Source organism: Enoplosus armatus, chromosome 5, assembly GCF_043641665.1.
Source record: "Enoplosus armatus isolate fEnoArm2 chromosome 5, fEnoArm2.hap1, whole genome shotgun sequence".
NCBI classification, from domain to species: domain Eukaryota; kingdom Metazoa; phylum Chordata; class Actinopteri; order Centrarchiformes; family Enoplosidae; genus Enoplosus; species Enoplosus armatus.
In genome coordinates, this window is record NC_092184.1 from 17,806,044 (window position 1) to 17,814,672 (window position 8,629).

The following is an 8,629-nucleotide window of genomic DNA, read 5'->3' on the forward strand; positions in this document are numbered from 1 at the left end:
AGAGCTCTTTATACATGGTAGGGGGTGTGAAAGATCAGATTTATTTTATGCCAGACAAAGATGTACTGTATGTTTGAAGGTCAGGTCAGATATTTGTAAATGTTGTGAATGGAAATTACTGTAAAGTTACAGAATCATTTTCAAGGAAAAGTTGAAACGCTAAGAAACACTGATTTAGACCAATCAGGTTGTTCTCTGGCTTTACAAAGACAGGCCTATCTGCATGATTGTAATGTTTGTTAGTATTTGGTATATGGAAAGCAACAAAATGTGTCAACCAAGGTACTGCTATCTCTGTTACGCCAATCCAACACTGCCTTGTTCCTTTGTCACCACTAGATGTCACTCTTTGACCAGACCACCCAGTTATGTCCCCTCTCCATCTGTGGCAGTTTCTTCAATACAGCCGTTTCTTGTTTCTCCATCTGTATTAATACTTGACTTAAGGTTATGTTCCCATTTATCCTAATAGTTTAATGTGTTTTATTCTCATCTGGGTGAATCAGAATCTTAGAAACACTATTGAACACAAATAGTTCCCATAAACCCAATAAATTACCAGCCTTTTTTACGGAGATCCTCATCAGAAAGGCTTAATCTGATAAAAATGTAATTTGTGATAACAAAACCCAGTTTAGTATTTTACATACGACTTCCTGTCAACTCAACACTGATTTTGAGTTCGAAATCATCTGTACAACTGATGACGTATTTCAAATAAGAGATAAAATGCTGGTTCACTTCTACACTGCCATCATAGAGTCCATCCTCACCTCCTCCATCACTGTCTGGTACGCTGCTGCCTCCACCAAGGACAGACGCAGACTGCAGCGTATCATCCGCTCTGCAGAGAGGGTGACTGGCTGCAACCTCCCATCTCTTCAGGACCTGTACTCCTCCAGGTCCCTGACGAGAGCAAGGAAGATCGCTGCCGACCCCTCCCACCCCGGACACTATCTGTTTGACCCCCTCCCCTGGCAGGAGGCTGCGGTCCACCAGGACCAAAACCTCCCACCACAAAAACAGTTTCTTCCCCTCTGCAGTCAACCTGACCAACACAGCCAAAGTCTTGCACTGACCCCCCCCCCCCCCCCAACACAAACACAAGTTATACGTTATATTAACGCACACCGCCCCTGTCCCCCCGCGTTACATTAACGCACACACCCCCTACTGGACACTTTATTTTGGTCACTGCACTGTTTGCTATTTATCTTATCTTATTCCGTTACCTTTATATTTTTACATGCTTGTTGTCTGTCAGATTATATGTTATAGGTTAAAAACAATGTAGCACCTTCAGACCACGGCAAATTCCTTGTAATGTATGTTACTTGGCAATAAACTGATTCTGATTCTGAAAATCATTGTTTGGCATTTTGGAAAGCAGTGCTGGAATGTAGGATATACTGCACTTGTACAATTTTAAGGTACTTGTAAGTATTTTTATGTGATGCTACTTTAAACTTCTACTTCACCACATTTCAGATGTACTGTATTTTTTTTTTTTTTAAACTATTGTACTTTCTACTCCTACGCCAAACTCCATGTACTAATAAGAATGATACAAGTATAAATTGTCGCGACCTCACAGGTACAACAAAGCCAACAGAAAGGTGAGAGAGCTGTCAATCAAGCGCAGTTTGTACACGCCCACACGGTCTCCAATTAGGTAACATGAGTGAAAACACCTGTGTGGGTGGACTATAGGTGTGCAGGGGCTTTAAGTCTTAACATACAAAATTAATTTTAACTTGCATTGATGTTGATTAAACTACCAAACAGTATATTAAGTAGTTAGAACTTGCTCCACCTCGACCAGCTACAACATTAAAACGCTGCTTATACTGTATTGTAACAACAAGTATTACACTGTGGTATTACTAGTTTTGCCATAATATGAATACTTCTCACACTATTGTTGGATCTCACAAAATCATTAAAATTAGAAATCAGATATTATAGAGAGATATTGTACCAAGTCTCTCATTACAATGGTGAGTTAGTGAGCTAACAACTAGATACACACAAAATTATAGCTGTGTCCCACTTTTTATTATATTAAAGCATTCTGAATAATAACCACAACACAGGTTCATGTATACTTTGTTCTATCTGACAATAAATGTGTGTTCATCGATCATAAAAGGTACATAAAGAGCACTCAGGGGTGCTATTTATTGTGTATAGAGGCTGTACTTTTAGAGGTGAAGCAAGTGTTGTGTTACAATGAATAAATGTGGTACCATGTGGGAGAAAGCCTGAGTGATTCCATGTTATTTCAGCAGGACATTTGTCAACTTTAGAAATGTCAACCGGTCAATAGAGTCACTTCATCTCTGTCTGTCTCACTCTCTCACACATACAGGGATACAGAGAGAGAGATGTAGAGATAGCAGGCTGCATTTGAAATAAAAATGGACTAAAAGAAAACAAAGGAGGGATATACAGAGGGAGTGGGAGAAAGAAAAGGGGGAAATGAGAAAGAAACAGAGTGGCGGTGTTGTGTGGTTATGGAGAAAAGTCAGGGAAAGAGATGGAGGAAAGAGTCTAACAAGCAGAACATAAATTATTTCATTGTTTTACTCAATCAGAAAGGCAGTTTGGCATGCCAAATGACTCATACAAACACTATCTATCTCCAAGAGCCCGTCTGGGTTTATTTCCTATTAGTTTTTTCCTGTGCGTCAGAGAGAACAGAAATAGCAGGCATAGAAAGACCTGTTTCTCTGGTTGGTCAGTTTCATGTTTTCTCTAATTTCTGCTGGTTTGTGGAATTAAACACATCCCATGTATACATGTCCTTTCTTTAATAATTGATATTTCTTTCTATGATAGTAAGTCCAGAAACACAACGCAATGGGTAAAGTTTGTCAGTCAGCCACGTGACCTTATCACCCCTCAGATGACGTCAACATGGGAACAACCCAGAAGAGGCCAAAATGCCTGGAACTCTGTAACATGCAGGAGAACTGAAGATGCGGCCGTACTTGGGCACAGCTGTGCTTCGAGCTAAATGCTAATCCCAGCATGCTAACATGCGCACAATGACAACATGCTGCTGTTTGGCAGGTATAATGTTTACCATGTTCACCATCTTAGTTAAGTGTGTCAGCATGCTAAGATTTGATAAATAGCACGATACAAAAATACAATTGAGGCTGATGGGAATGTCATTCGTTTTGTCTTTAGGTATTTGGTCATATCCCAAAGTATTAGACGAATTGCTGCTGGTGGCGCTAAAGGAAAAGTCAGAGGATCACCAAAGTGAGTAGGATTCATCCTGTGGGGACAACGAACATCTGAACAACATTTAATCTCTAGAGCCATGGCGCTAGCATGGCTAATAACACAAATCCAGCTGCTTTGACTTAGTACTTCTAGATATCCAATGACTTAGATGACTGAGTCTTCATGGATGTAAAAGTAGAGCAACAAACTTTAAAACCTTTGATTAGAAGCTCCTTTATAACATTCTATGTTTCGCAAAATCTAAACAGCTAGCAAATGGATTTGCAAGTTTGTGTGTTTTTATCATGTGCTTGTATGCCTTTATTCTTTATCCTGTTTGGATGGCTTGTGCGTCTGCATGTTGTTATGTGCCACCTCATGTTGACAGTGTTCGTGAGTGTGTATGTGTGTTTTTGTTTGCTCATGGGTCAGTGACTTTGTACTGCCAGTTTTAAACTTTATTGGACGCCTGAATAGCAATGAGACAATTAGCTAAAGCCTATGATCCAGGACTCACTGTGCCCTGCTTATTAGAACTGGTCCAACACACTACTGCTGCGCCCCTGTCACACAGATATGGAAATTAAGTGGCATGCACACACTGTGCACACACACACAAAAACACACAGTGACAAATCAAAAGTCATCAGATAAGACATAGAAATGCAGGCAGAATACAAGGAAGAGAGGCCTGGAGGGTAAGTGATAGCATCTGGTTTTCTTTAAAGTTTTATCAGCCACATGACTAATAAACATATGACCTGTTTACAAGAGTTTGTGTTCTGTGGAAAAAGTCCCAGAATTAATGCTAATACTATTAATACAGAGTCCATCACATATTATTGATAACCTACTTAAAACTATTCCTGGGAACTTTATCTGCTGCTCAAATGATAAAAACATGACTACTTTTGTACATGACTGTGCCTTGTTGAAAAATGACAAAAAACATTCTCATATGAATGTGTTTTTTTAAACCCAACAATTCATCAAACAGGGATTTGTAAAGGGATCAATAAAGAATTGAATTGAAAAATTAAATCCTTTTAATGCCCATCCTTAATTCTAACCCAATGTGACATTGTCAGGCTCAACACATGGATGCCAAGTGAAACATAGGTTTAGGATTGGGGACATTTGTTGGACTTATTTATAACCTGTGGCACATATCCAAGAGGCCATTTTTGACAAGTATGTCACAAAAACTGCCTCGGGGAAATGCAGCGAAAGTATTATAGGCAGTTTTCATTTGAAACAGCTACAAAACTGGGTAAAAGGAAGAAAGAAATGCTTTTAGAACATTACTACACTGATTCTGAAAACCTATTTAAGGTCATTTAGATCTAAAATATGAAAAATACATTTGAATTTTGATTATATAACAAATCACAGGATGTTAATGGAAGTCAATGGACGTTTTCACCATGAAACACTGGTATTCACATGTAACACGCAATGAAACAAAAGGCTTAAAGCTATAGGAAGCTTAATCTGAAATCATGTTTTAAAATTCAAAATGGAGATACACGTTATGTGTAAAACATTTAATGTTTCTATTAAATTACTGTATTTTAGTCTGATTTTTCTGATGCAAATCCAGAGACTGGTTTGGTTGGCAGGTGTTCTTTTGTAAGCAAATAATGCTGAAAAGGACATGACACAAAAGCAAATGTTTGTGGTTCCTTGGTGACAGTGACACTGGTTCATTCATTCGCTGGTTCAGTACAGTGATACAGGTGATCGACATTCACTGTATGTGTGAGGCAGAGAAAGACAGACAGCATGAAGAGAAGCTGAAAAATAACAAGTGTGTCGGTTTAATGTGAATGCAGAGGAAGCATGTATACATGTTAGAAATGGGCACCAGCTTTGTGTCACACTTTAATCGTACTTTACGTGGCTGACATAATTACAGTAGGTCTGTGTTTAAGACTGACAGATAGCGTTACCGTTACTGTCTACACAACAAGCTGTTACATGTTCACACAAAGCTACAGCTATAAGGTGTTGCAGTTGCTTTTGTAACAGCCAATTAACAAGTTTGACAGATTTTGTGAAACTCTGTTGCTGAGTTCTTCAAAAGGCCGCGATGGAACCACGATGTCACACGGACTTTCTTCTAGGTACATTTTCACTGTTCATCAAAAAACATAAATACTTGTCTCTTTTGTCAACAATTTCACGTCACAGTAGGACAGGCACAGGTGAAAACCATAAAATGAATGAATTCCATTTAGCTGCTTCAGTTTTAGGTTTCTGGCTCACTGTCACACTGTCATGACTTACTGGGACGCTTGAATAGAACAGAGCCATCGTTGTTATTAGCAACATCTGTACTTTTCCTGCTATGACAAGTCAAAATGTCTGCTGCGAAATCAGTCGAAATGCTCATATTGAAATGAAGATAACACTTGAATCAAGGTATTTTAAGACTTTATATTGACCTACAGGGTCATTAAAAATCTCCGGTTGTTACAGAGGTAACACCCTGAAATGAATGTCTGCTGTATTACTGGCAGAATCATATTCCCTAACTCTAGCCCTACAAGTTAAATGGTGCATGGCTAACGACTCACACCAGCTGCAAGTAAATGTAGTTAGAAAACATGAGCTATCCATGAACTGTGATAGGTTTCATCAAGTGAGGCAGACAGAAATTACAGTGGGTGACATCTTCCCATAAAGATAACAGCTAATGTCTACAGTATATACATTTAAGTTAAAGATTCTCGTATGGTTATAAAATGCACAGGGTTCTGCAGAGCGCAGGGGAAGAGGAAGTGTCGGAGAGAGCGAGGAGAGCGGAGGCAAAGAGCCGGAGATTGATGAGGCCTATCATTTTCTATTAGTGAGGCGTGGATCATACATCTCATCCCTAATGGGACAAATATTAGCTACATCCCCCACAGTACACACACACACACACACATTAAAGATACCTGTATTATATATGCATATATAATGGGTAGACACTATAAAAGCATCACCTGTACACTGAAATGCAACTCAACACGATAGTCCTGCGATATTCCATCCTCCTGTATAACCACATACACATACCACATTATTATAACCGCATACATGTGAGTGTGTGTATATATGTGTGTTTTATAAATACCCATTCAGCTCTGGTAAGATAGAGTAGTTACAGTATAATGTGGTTACAGTACATCACACATAATGAGAAGATTGTTTGCTCACAGGTTATTTCTAATGATGATAATGATGATGACTACTTAATTTCTGCTACTGATGGGTGATTTCACAAATTTGGGTTTGAATGTAATGCCAATTACTTCCGTGACAGGTATCCCCAAAACCATTAGTTTTAATTCATCAGAACTCTCCTTTGATGGCAAAGCGGAGATTGAAGTAAAAATATCTAAAGTCATGACTCTGACATTGCAGCTTCTGATGCTCCTATTATAACAATAATAATGTCGTCACAAAAGCAGCTAATAGGTGATTACAGTAGATCCTCACAGCAGCGTACCTGGATACTCTCGGAAACATTCATCATTGAAATCTGTTTGGGTATTACTGGGGCTTCTCCCTCCTCCTCCTCCTCCTCCTCTGTGATTATGTTTGATCAAATTTGTGGTGTTTCAGCAAATATCACAGCTGGCAACATTCTCATTAGCAAGCTACAAAAAAATGCCAGAAACCAGCCGGGCCACAGTGGCCAGGTGATGGCTAGTCTCTTCTTTCACTGTCAGTAGCGATAATGTTCTGGTGTGGTCACACAATTCAGCCATAAAGGCAGGAAGAACTGATTTGTTTTGAGCAAAACACAAAAGGAAGGAGACTGCGATGTTAACACTCAGTTACAGACCTACAGTACAGGCGGCTTGTGCACAAACTGGACCCTAAATTATGTTACCCCGAAAAGGCATGTGCATGTACAGTATGTGTCACTTGGATAAAGTAGACAAAACATTTTAATTGGACAATCAACCATTTTCTCCTTTTCTAATAGGAACCACTAAATACAACACCACTTTAAGAATGGATGCATACCCGCTGTTTTGCTGTTGACCATAAATTAAATAGTTTTGTTTTGGGAGTGGGAAAACTGCCAAAGAGCCATCCTGCCAAATAAGAGGCAGAGCGTCTCTCGCGGACGAGCAGGGCATCAGGAAAACAGTCACATGCATAGTCACAGATGCTGCTGCAAATATGAACCTCAGGCAGGCAATTTGCATTACACGAGCACTGAATTTAGTCATTAAAAATGGTTCTGAACAGACTCAGAAGAAGCAAAGGGTATTGTATATGGTATTTATTGTATTGTATAACCATTAGGTCTGCAACTAAAAATTATTTTTATTGTCGATTAGTCTGCCAAGGATTTTCTTGATGATCCAATTCATCGTTTGGGCTATAAAATGTCAGATATTTCATAAATGTCTTGCAATTTACCAGAGCAGAAGTTGACATACTTAAATGTCTTGTTTCGTTTCCCATCTTATCCTGACCTGTCCTATCCAATGCCATCTCTAAGTAGAGGCTTATACATGCTAGAAGTGCAGGTATAAAACAAGTGGGACCTTCACTTGTCTTGGACACGTGTTGGAATAGTTCCGTCCACACACTGCGGCATCTGTTCAAGCCACCAGCTCAGCTCTGTTATGACTACTAAATCTATCCCCCAGCGACTGCAGAGGAATATAACTATACAGGTGAGCGCTTCAGTGTGCTGTCATGCTTCAATGATGCCACCATGGAGCTGATCATATGAGGAGAGGGTCTCTGGCTCCAGGGTAACACCAGTATTAAAAATGATTGAATGCTCTGTCCTAGAAAGAAATTCCTACTGTGACGACTCATTGCAGTCTACCTAGGAGGAAAACTGAGGTTATCTGAAATCACTGAGTACAACGTCAATGACAAACAATGCTGGATCCAAGATTTAAGACCATGAGATTTGAGCTGCTGAGGCAACAAAAAGGCTGACATCATAGTGTACTAACATATTAAAAAACATGAAATCCCTCTGTAACATCGCCATCATGACCAAAAACTGCAACTGCAACCTTATAAACATGCCTTTTATATAGCCGATATATAATTATACAAACATTATCATGGAAAACAAATAGATCAGCAAGTCCACAGTATTCACTCACAGTCTGTAAACATTTCTTGGTTATAGAAAGAAATGTGGTGCCATCTGGGTGGATGTGTGGAGCGTAGCAGGAGGAGACGTTGTGGCTGCTGATGCAACAAAGCAAAAAGAAGTACAATATACATCCTCACCTGTACCAACTGGTAAGAATCTACACAAAAAGAATAAGTTATGTACAAAGACTTGATGTTTTTGGTTGTACTAGCATCCATTTATAGGTTTGTTCTAATTAGTTCATTTGCTGGGAGCCACAGCCATTGCACTGATGTCTCT